Here is an 11,994-nt window from a genome sequence, read left to right on the forward strand (position 1 = left end):
ATGCATAACACTGAGAAGGCTGTCACCATCAAGACATAATGCACCTGGGTTTGGAGATCTTTGAATTCCTCCTCCATTCCCACACCTGAAACCAGTCAGAACTGCTGGGCCACCATTGCCACTTCAAACCTTGCCTCAAGGTTTGAAATGCCATTGAAACCCAAAGAAACCTTTTCAGGCCCCTTCCCAGAGGTTAAAGGGAGTGCATACAGGCACATGGAAGCCATACGTACTTCTCAGATACATTTCAGACAGGAGGAAACTCACAGAAGTTGGATCAGCCTCTGATCTCATTTTTCCCCTTTTGATTTGGAATGATTCTGAACTCATACTGCAGTGATGAACTGTCACTCATCCGCTCTACGTTAATTAGGTCTTAATGACACTGTTGTTTTCACTGAGGTCTGGCCTGTCTGACTGTCTAAAGTCTACACTGCACATTTGAATAAGCACATTTCTGAATAAAGATTATTTGCTAAGTTCATTATTTCACTGACTCACCCTAGAGTATAGGCAATGAATGAAGGTGAGTGGTGTAGTTATGATATAAAAAGTTATTCTCACAATGCTTGTTGAAATTTCTGACTGATCTTTCCAAGACAAGTTTATTACTATTCAGTCTCAAGGCCATTCCTAGTGTTTTACAAGGTAGAACATAAATATAGCGATACATTAGAACAAAGCAGATAGAATAACAAGAAAAGAATATAATACAAAAGCTCTATTTGAATGATTTCAAACAATTGAGTGTCAGAGCGGAGTAAACCTCCTCCTGAGGACCTGAGGGGTCCTGATGTTTCATATTGTACCAGTAAATCTGGAGTGTGTGTAGGCCCAAGACCCTTCAGTGCTTTATAGACAGGTAGAAAAGTTGAAGTTGAATCATTGGCACACAGGAAGCCAGTGTGGTGATTTGAGCCCACGTGTAATGTGTTCCATCCTCTCCCTGTTAGCTGAAATTGTGTGACTCATTTTCTTACTAAGACCTGTAAACGCACCATTACAATAATCCGGCGTGCTGAAAACAGTTTTTCTAATTTGTTTCCAAGGTACAACATGTCCTTTGGATTCTGAGAGGGAAAGCTCCGGTCAGGCCGACGACAATTCAGAACCGCAACGGGTCTGACCACCCTGAGCATTTAGAGCATGTTTACCACACCGCCAGAGCCTTCACCTTTCTCGAGAGGAAGTGTGGGAAACTGGGGCTAATGGCCACCAGCAGATGAGTGAGCAGAACTTGGAGAGGCTGGTAAATGCTTAGCTGTGACTCTTCTAAAATAGTCTTCATTCCGCCGGAGCAAATCAGCTGTAGCGTGCTATGAAAATCAAAACTTTGGAGCACATTTTCTTAAAAACGAAATTCTGTTCCAACATTATTAAAGGAACGCACAATTAAAAGAGTGTCAGTTACACTTCTGGGATACCGAGCCATCCAACGACAAGGTCCTAATGAGCGTAAATCGGTTTCACCGCTGATGTGACAAATAACAATAACAAATAACCAAACATGGTGCTTTTTGATGGGTGGGAGTGAATCAGTGTGAGGGTCTTTTTTTGTGAGTCAGGGCAGAATGGAAGCCTGGAAAAAAACACCTGTGACTGTGGGGGAATCTTTTAATTAAATACTGAAGGCTAAAATGTGTCCTTTGTGCTGCAGTAGCTGGGCTGCTAGCAGCCAGGACAAACCTCCTCCCGAAGGGTTCACAGTCAAGGATAGAGACTTGGACTCTATAGGTTCCCTGGACAGCATGTCGTAAATTTGACCATCACAGAGTTTAAGATTTGGCGGACGTCGAGGGTTTAAGCCCCGCTACAAAGTTTGTTTTTTCATCGCACCGAGAGGTTGAATAAAGCAGGGAAGAGTCTCCAACAGTATCATTCAGGATGTTCAGATTCGGAGCAACAACTGGAGCCTGCTGGTTTACAGTCACCCTGGCTGGACGCACACGTGTTTATTCAACTGATGAGATGATTGATCCAAGAAAGCAGCTCAAGAGAAGAGATTTCAGATGACGGCTGCAGATGTGGCGCCTTTTCTTTCCTGTGCAGACGATGAAGCCTGAAACCAGGGAAACTGCCTGTTACGAGGATAAACTGGCTATATAAAACATATGACTTTGAAATTACACAAAAAAGTTCAGAGACGTAGTTGCTACAGCTGTTTAGGAGTATCCCAGTTGACAGTGGCAGAGTGACTGGGAGCAGACAGCAATCAGCAGAACCTACACCAGCGGGGCCCAGAAAGTCTCCAAAGTTGGAGCACATGTGAATAATTAAACAGGTATACAACGCACATCAGTTCTGGTGGAATTAAAAATACATTTTTCTCCCCATGGCTTCATTTTAGACATAACGTCTTGTTAATATTGAATGTAATGGGTCATCACTGTTTAATCTTTGTTCTTCTGAACTGTAGACTTGCTGCAGGGGCCAGAAAGTCTTTTAAGGACCTCAAAATATGGACTTCTTTAAAACAAAACTAAAAAATCATAAACTCTGACATTTTGTTGAGTAAAGACATTATTGAGATCAAGAGGCAAAAATGGGCAATTTAACAAATTCTTGGGAAAAGTAATCAAAACATTTTGCAAAAAAAAAAATCCCAAACAGATTTCTTTCAAAATATCTGTGATAAATTGACAATTATTTGAGCCGAGCGAAGGATCCTGTAGCGACTCTACGCTCTACAGTGGTGGAGTGTGTTTGACCTTTGTCACCAGTGCAACATGCAGAAGTGAAGTGAGCTGCTCAACATTTGTCAGGAAACAGTGACCTCGATGCTGCCGGGAACACGAGGCCACGCTGGAGGAAAGGAAATGTCAGAATGCTTTTAGTAGCCCTGCAGGAAGCCCGGGTGACACACTGGGTCAGAATCAGACAAAGGAGATGTAGGAAATCAAGCAGGTGGTTAAGCCGATGCATGATTTATCAGTTTGAAAATAACTTTTTTTTATATTCATAAGGCACAATAATGAGACAGGGAACCCTTTGAAAAGGAAACGTGTTCACGATGGGTTCAAACGCATAGACGAGGTTCATCTCGACACCTTTCCAGGTGAAAACCTTCCCTTGATGGACAGACGAATGTCCCGTATGTTGGGCCTGTGAGGGGTTCCACGAGTTTGGATCATTGGTGGGAATGTGCTCGAGTGTTATTGTTTGAAATTAACATTTGAAGTTGATTAAAGCTCAGTATTTATAAGACATTTCAGACCTCTTTATTTATTTTTTAAAAGAAGAACTAAGAGAGTGGATCAGAATCGTAATGTGTTGGATGGAATTCTTAAAATATTTAACGCTAGCAATTAGAAAAGTAAGTTGACATGAGCAGAAAGCCTTAAAGTATGAGGCGGTTTGTGAGAAACATGTGCGTTTGCCACCGCACAAAATGAAGCTCACACATTCAAACGCGCTTCATTATTTCTATTTGCAAGTGCTAAAAACATCTACAGAATGTTCCTGTGCTTTGTGGCCGGGAATATGATGACATTTTCGTGTGGTGATCGGGGTTGCCAGGTAGAAATCTTCAGTGAATTAAACCAGGATGGAGTCTATTAGAGGAAACAACGGTTTAGCTGGTATGCTACATATGCCCAGCAACATCCTGAAAAAACTCCATCTGTACATCTTTCTGGTAATTGTATGAAGATCCGGTCGTAAATTGGACAAAATTTGCAGTGGATCGCACATGTTCCCCAAGAGAAAATAAAATAATCACAATTAACAAATACTTGTTGGTTTACAGAAACCTGTCACCATAATGAATCATCTTTTACTCACTTCCAACAGCACCCTGGGTTCTCACTAGTACCATTTAGTGAACTATTCAGACATGGCTGCAGTCTTTCATTCTTCCCTTACAATTCACTTTGTTTGCTGTTCTAAGAGATGAAAGTGTTAAACGATTCTCCGCGCATGAAGGTTTATTTATGGTAAGGATGGCAGCTATTCTTAAGGGCTGCTATGGTTACCCTCACACCAGATACAGTGCAGCGCTCAGGTTGGTGGTGGTGATATCACATGTGCAGTCACCTCACTCTCCTCTCATAACACATATTTATGTTGAAGTTTACTCATTGTTTCTGCCATTAGGTCACAGCAAAACCTGCGTCCACACATAAGCACGTTGGTAAATGAAAGGAAATGAAATCAGGGCTGGATGTTCCTGGTTCTGTTGTCAGGGTCAAAAACATGCTTGTGCAGTTGTGCTGTAAAGTGTGTGTGTGTGTGTGTGTGTGTGTGTGTGTGTGTGTGTGTGTGTGTGTGTGTGAGAGAGAGAGAGAGAGAGAGAGAGAGAGTGTGTGTGTGTACAGGGTGAATGTATTTGCTGTCTATGATGCTTGTGTCTCTAGGTTACTCAGTAATGACAATTCAAACTCGGCAGGCCCTGAGCATCTATAAAGCCAAGGCTCCACTTTAAGGGTAGTTTGTGTCCTTCTAACGATTCTTTGTGCGACAGATGTTTTCACTTGCTGTTAAATGAGAAATTTTCACTTCACAGGCAGTTTAAATGTTCCTACGCAGGGCACAACGCAGCGTTTACTGGTCATGTGTCTTTGTGTGCACGATCACGCATCACCTGCCACCCCCCATCCAGCAGCTGGACATGAAGAGCTGTGAGTCTCCTTTCTGACATCGTTATCGAGACACGTCTGTTAAAAAGCTCTTCACTCATTATAATTAGGGCTTTATTTACTGGTTAGTGTGGGATGTATTGAAACAAGAGAAGATATAGAAGAAAAGAAGATGGGAGGGGTCACAGATTAGTAAAAATTCCAATATTACAACTGTTCTGATGGAAAACCACAATTAAGAGACTAAAGCGTGAGTGAGTGAGTGAGTGAGTGAGTGAGTGAGTGAGTGAGTGAGTGAGTGAGTGAGTGAGTTGTTGCTCTGTCTTGCTCACCACCGGGGGTATTATTAGCGAGCACAGAATGCCACATCACCACCATGCCAGCCCCCGCACCAGCCAGATCACGCCACGGTCCCCATAGTCTACATGCAACTTAAGGCTAACTGTCCCAAGGACAACCACGCATCCACCCCAGAAATAGAGCGGGAAAAGGCTGTGGAGAGAGCGCACGGCCAGCTACACATCAGATGAGATCACCAGAACACCAGGAACAGTACGCCCCCGACCCCACTAGAGACCAACCCACCAGAGGATAGAGGGAGGACCTCTGACATCCAATGAAGGGACTGATGGACAAGTGGACCCTTGCACCTGCAGGACAGTCTGGGACACCCCGAGCGGCACCTGCCGTGGCATCCCAGGCACCACTACGTGTACTCAATACAGCAGGGCTGGAGGACATGAGGTTCTAAGACACGGTATTTCAAGCAGGAGGAGGACAGGAGGCTAGCTCCTCAGTTCATGCTAATTTAAAGATCTAATTAGGGAAAGAGTGCTGTTATGACTCTAAATCCATCTCATTTTTGTTTTCCTAACATGTTATAGCTTCTATGTAGCTGTCAATTTAAATGTGTATATGTATACATAGATAAGGGACTCTGTGTGTGTGTGTGTGTGTGTGTGTGTGTGTGTGTGTGTGTGTGTGTGTGTGTGTGTAATGCCTTCATTAGTTGGTAGGATTGAGTATAATCAGCATTTACTCCCCTTCAGTAGACGCAGATCACTGATACTGTAATCTAACGCTCTGCCTCTGTTCATGCTCAAACATGTTGTCTTTCTATTCTTTTAAAGAGCATCTGGAATATAGAAAGGCAACGCTAGCGCTGGCATCCCTGCTGCCCTCCCTGCTGTCATAAGATGGTAACTTACTACTGTTTTTTCTGGCGTGTTTGACTACTTTTAGAATAAAAGAGGCGATAGAGACACTTTGCTCTCTCAGTGAGCAGCATTTATTCCAACATGCTGAATTCTGTCTCCAACCAGACAAATGCTTAACTTCCTGTCCCAATCAAAATCAATCAGGCAGTAACGGCAAATGATGAAAGAATAGACACAAGGGAAATGCTTGGAAGGGAAGGAAGACAAGACAATGGAGCCTGGATACCGAGGGTCCTGCCTCCCAGGCTGCCCTTTCAATCTGTTGCTACCATTAGAAACTGTAACCAATGAAGGTTGGTAACTGTAACCAGTGATGGTTGGTAACTGTAACCAGTGACGGTTGGCAACTGTAACCAATGAAGGTTGGTAACTGTAACCAGTGATGGTTGGTAACTGTAGCCAGAGACGGTTGGCAACTGTAACCAATGAAGGTTGGTAACTGTAACCAGTGATGGTTGGTAACTGTAACCAGTGATGGTTGGCAACTGTAACCAATGGAGGTTGGTAACTGTAACCAGTGATGGTGGTAACTGTAACCAATGAAGGTTGGTAATATAACCAGTGGTGGTTGGTAATGTAACCAATGAAGGTTGGTAACTGTAACCAATGAAGGTTGGTAACTATAACCAGTGATGGTTGGTAACTGTAACCAATGAAGGTTGGTAACTATAACCAGTGGTGGTTGGTAATGTAACCAATGAAGGTTGGTAACTGTAACCAATGAAGGTTGGTAACTATAACCAGTGATGGTTGGTAACTGTAACCAATGAAGGTTGGTAACTATAACCAGTGGTGGTTGGTAATGTAACCAATGAAGGTTGGTAACTATAACCAGTGGTGGTTGGTAACTGTAACCAATGAAGGTTGGTAACTATAACCAGTGGTGGTTGGTAACTGTAACCAATGAAGGTTGGTAACTATAACCAGTGATGGTTGGTAACTGTAACCAGTGATGGTTGGTAACTGTAACCAATGAAGGTTGGTAACTATAACCAGTGATGGTTGGTAACTGTAACCAATGAAGGTTAGTAACTATAACCAGTGATGGTTGGTAACTGTAACCAATTAAGGTTGGTAACTATAACCAGTGATGGTTGGTAACTGTAACCAATGAAGGTTAGTAACTATAACCAGTGATGGTTGGTAACTATAACCAGTGATGGTTGGTAACTGTAACCAATGAAGGTTAGTAACTATAACCAGTGATGGTTGGTAACTATAACCAGTGATGGTTGGTAACTGTAACCAATGAAGGTTAGTAACTATAACCAGTGATGGTTGGTAACTATAACCAGTGATGGTTGGTAACTATAACCAGTGATGGTTGGTAACTGTATCATACAGAGTTAGCTCTGGACTGCATAACACAGGAAATGTCCTTCATTTGAAGAAGCCCTTTTGAGATGTTTCCATTGGCCAATCTTCCCTTTCCTGGCCTTGCTGAGGTCTATTTTATCCCTGTAATGGTCTGAACCAGCTTTCACTAACTGTCGGCTTTGGAATAAACTCTGCAGCCCCCAAAGAACATGAGCTGATCTTGTGGAAAGATCAGGAGCCATACATAGAACCATGAATACATCACTGACTGAGACCTGGGTCACCGGTCAGAGGAGAGGAGAGGAGGAGGGGGAGGAGGAGGAGAGGAGAAGGAGGAGGAAAGGAGAAGGAGAAGGAGAGGGAATCAACAGCAAAAGGAGACACAGATTCATACATGTGGTTTCTATCATGCAGTTGCATCAGTGATCCTTTATAAAATGTGAGTGTTCCCTTACAGCAGATCTTTCCTCATAAACTCTTCCCATCTTGTCTCATGTCACTGTTGCTGCCGACTCTCTTGGGATGAGTTGATGAGTTAACAGCAGCAGTGGCTCTGAGAGTGACGAAGGAGCTGGGGGGTGAGGGAGCTGAAGGAGCTGGGGGGTGAGGGAGCTGAAGGAGCTGGGGGGTGAGGGAGCTGAAGGAGCTGAGGGGTGAGGGAGCTGAAGGAGCTGGGGGGTGATGGAGCTGAAGGAGCTGGGGGGTGAGGGAGCTGAAGGAGCTGGGGGGTGATGGAGCTGAAGGAGCTGAAGGAGCTGGGGGGTGAGGGAGCTGAAGGAGCTGAGGGGTGATGGAGCTGAAGGAGCTGGGGGGTGAGGGAGCTGAAGGAGCTGGGGGGTGATGGAGCTGAAGGAGCTGAGGGGTGAGGGAGCTGAAGGAGCTGGGGGGTGAGGGAGCTGAAGAGCTGAGGGGTGAGGGAGCTGAAGGAGCTGAGGGGTGAGGGAGCTGAAGGAGCTGAGGGGTGATGGAGCTGAAGGAGCTGAGGGGTGATGGAGCTGAAGGAGCTGGGGGATGAGGGAGCTGAAGGAGCTGAAGGAGCTGGGGGGTGAGGGAGCTGAAGGAGCTGAGGGGTGAGGGAGCTGAAGGAGCTGGGGGGTGATGGAGCTGAAGGAGCTGAGGGGTGAGGGAGCTGAAGGAGCTGAGGGGTGAGGGAGCTGAAGGAGCTGAGGGGTGATGGAGCTGAAGGAGCTGAGGGGTGATGGAGCTGAAGGAGCTGGGGGATGAGGGAGCTGAAGGAGCTGAGGGGTGATGGAGCTGAAGGAGCTGAAGGAGCTGAGGGGTGAGGGAGCTGAAGGAGCTGAGGGGTGAGGGAGCTGAAGGAGCTGGGGGGTGAGGGAGCTGAAGGAGCTGAGGGGTGAGGGAGCTGAAGGAGCTGAGGGGTGAGGGAGCTGAAGGAGCTGAGGGGTGAGGGAGCTGAAGGAGCTGAGGGGTGATGGAGCTGAAGGAGCTGAGGGGTGATGGAGCTGAAGGAGCTGAGGGGTGATGGAGCTGAAGGAGCTGGGGGATGAGGGAGCTGAAGGAGCTGAGGGGTGAGGGAGCTGAGGAGCTGAAGGAGCTGAGGGGTGAGGGAGCTGAAGGAGCTGGGGGGTGAGGGGTGAGGGAGCTGAAGGAGCTGGGGGATGAGGGAGCTGAAGGAGCTGGGGGGTGATGGAGCTGAAGGAGCTGAGGGGTGAGGGAGCTGAAGGAGCTGAGGGGTGAGGGAGCTGAAGGAGCTGGGGGGTGAGGGAGCTGAAGGAGCTGGGGGGTGAGGGAGCTGAAGGAGCTGAGGGGTGAGGGAGCTGAAGGAGCTGAGGGGTGAGGGAGCTGAAGGAGCTGGGGGGTGAGGGAGCTGAAGGAGCTGGGGGGTGAGGGAGCTGAAGGAGCTGAGGGGTGAGGGAGCTGAAGGAGCTGGGGGGTGAGGGAGCTGAAGGAGCTGGGGGGTGATGGAGCTGAAGGAGCTGGGGGGTGAGGGAGCTGAAGGAGCTGAGGGGTGAGGGAGCATCTTATGTAGTTGACAATAAAGAACACACAAGGACTCGCAGTGATGATCCAGCAGAGGCCTGTAATTGGATCCAGTCACCTGGATTAGGGAACACAAACCAAATCACATAATACCAACATCTCCGGGTCTCCATCATTGTGTTTCTATCTCACTGGTTTTGGCCTTCGGGTTGCCGTAGTAACGAGAGGCAGAGTGAATGAGAGTGTCAGAATCAAAAGTAAGCGTCCCTGAAACTTATGAAAGATGTTCAACCAGGAGCAGAAGAGACGATATAATAGTCAGGAGCAGCACAAAACCTCTGCAGGCAAAAAAGAAGCAGAGATAGAACAAGGTCACAGTCACAGCCTACATGTGTGCATATGCATAAGCACACACACACACACACACACACACACACACACACACACACACACACACACCACACACACACACACACACACACACACACACACACTGTGGCTTTTCCTCTGGCATTTACATTAAGCTGATATCTTACAATGACTTAAAATCCACATTTTTGATGATTGATGATATCCTGCACCTCAATACTTAACAATTAATTTATACATAAACTCTGCTTCATTCATTCTGGGTTCTTGCCAACAAATTAAAATACTTTAAATGTGCTTTTCCTATTCCAAATTAGCAAAAAAGATAATCTTTTAAATGCTACGTTTATACAACACTTGTTTTCACATATTCCTGTCTAAAATTCAAGGTGAGAGGATAATTTGGTAACGCGACATTAAATATAGAGCAGATAGTATATCTTGAGCTTATTTTCTTTCAGGTACATTTTTTTTCTTTATTTCTAAAACAGCAATTCAGTTTTCAAACGCTTAAGTAAAAAATAAAAGCCATGCATTTCCATCTTAAAGCACCATATTGTCTCTAGTTGAGTGTCATTTAATAGATTTTATTTTCTTTTATAGCGAATAACCAAAAACAATTTTAAATTCATAAACCACACAGTGGAAACATGTCGATGCTGTCGTGCTCATGAAACTATATTTTTGTTGAATATTGGTGATATAGTGACCAGCCTCTGGCAAAAACCAAGAAAACACGTAATTTAATCTTCAGTTCTGCTGATCACCTGGGCCACCTGCTCCCTCTAGCGGTCAGCATGTGGAACCACACTTTTTTAAGTTGCATTTCATATGAAATGTCTCACCACCCTGGTTCATTCCCAGATGTTGTATTTATCAGCTAATAACACATTTTGTTTATGATACACTTTTTATCTAAAGATCTCAGATAAATTAAATTAAAAGCATGTCAATTGAATAGAGGGTGCTTTTGAAGGAAGGCGCAGATGAGTCCGGTTGGGTTTATATATTTTATTTCAAGTTAAGATCGAGTAGTTTCAGCGTTACAGAGGAGGAGGGGACGGGCACAGAGCACAGTAACACATACAAAAATACACTATTTATACAGCGGGTCAGCGGCTTCGCCTTCGGGTGGGGGGACGGATCCTGACCGTTGTTTGTGTCTATGGTCCAAACAGCAGTTCAGTGTATCCACCCTTTTTGGAGTCCTTAGAGGGAGTGCTGGAGAGTGCTCCTTCTGGGGGCTCCCTCGTCCTCCTGGATGACTTCAATGCTCACGTTGGCAGTGACAGTGTGGCTTGCAGAGGTGTGATTGGGAAGAAAGGCCCCCCTGATCTGAACCCGAGTGGTATTTTGTTATTGGACTTCTGTGCTCGTTTCATAACAAACACCTTGTCCAGGCATAAAGGCGTCCACATGTGCACTTGGCACCAGGACACCTTAGGCCGCAGATCAATGATCGACTTTGTGGTCGTGTCATCGGATTTGCGGCCGCATGTTCTGGACACTCAGGTGAAGAGAGGGGTAGTGCTGTCAACTGATCACCACCTGGTGGTGAGTTGGCTCCGATGGTGGGGGGGGGATGCCGGACAGACCCGGCAGACCCAAACGTATTGTGAGGGTCTGCTGGCAACGCCTGGGGAGGGATCCCTCCGAGTGAGCTGGAAGGAGTAGCTGGGGAGAGGGAAGTCTCTTCTGTCTCTTCTTAGGCTGCTGCCCCCGCGACCCGACCCCGGATAAGCGGTAGAGGATGGATGGATGGATGGATGGATGGATGGATGGATGGATGGATGGATGGATGGATGGATGGATGGATGGATGGATGGACAAAACAACTTTTTTTTAAAAGAAAAAAGCAAACAGTAAAGCCTGACATTTTGAAACAATGCACAGCATTAAAATGCTGGGGGAGCCAGTGTGAACAAGAGGGGGTGGATGTGTCCATGAGGGAGGGGGGCTAAACTCTCGCAGTCCCATGGTGGATGGATGGGGGGAGTGAGGCGTGGAACAGGATTAGATCATGCTTAGACAGTGAGGGGCGGGATTTCACAATCAATGCAGGAGCAGACTGAGAGTCAGCAAAAAGGTTTAGAGGGGTTACGTCATGTTCCTCACTGTTAGAAAAAGACCGTCGTTTTTACAGGAAAACGCTGGCAGCTGGGGTTACCAGAGAATTCCTGTTAAAAAACCAACAGGACAGTAGATAAATTTACAAAGAAAATATGTAAATGGTTTTACAGTGAATGCCAAGGCTGAACTGTTAATTCTACAAAAAAAATCTATCAATTTCATGGATCATTGTTGTATATAAATAGATCATTTCCTGTACTTTTTACATGTAACTACTTATTATGCGTCAATAAATTGTAAAATTAACGTGGAACTACCAGGCAAAAAACGATTTAAACTGGTAGAACAACAGTAAAACTTTGCATGTTAAATGGAGCTGTTCTGTATATTATACATACAAGCTACTCATTATATGCAGTAGTTGTATGTTTTAATAATCAGTTTAAAATGATTAGAACTACACCAAAAAAATGCAAACATACATCATGATAAAAGACAAGAGAATA

Source organism: Takifugu flavidus, chromosome 8 (genome assembly GCF_003711565.1).
Source record: "Takifugu flavidus isolate HTHZ2018 chromosome 8, ASM371156v2, whole genome shotgun sequence".
NCBI lineage: Eukaryota > Metazoa > Chordata > Actinopteri > Tetraodontiformes > Tetraodontidae > Takifugu > Takifugu flavidus.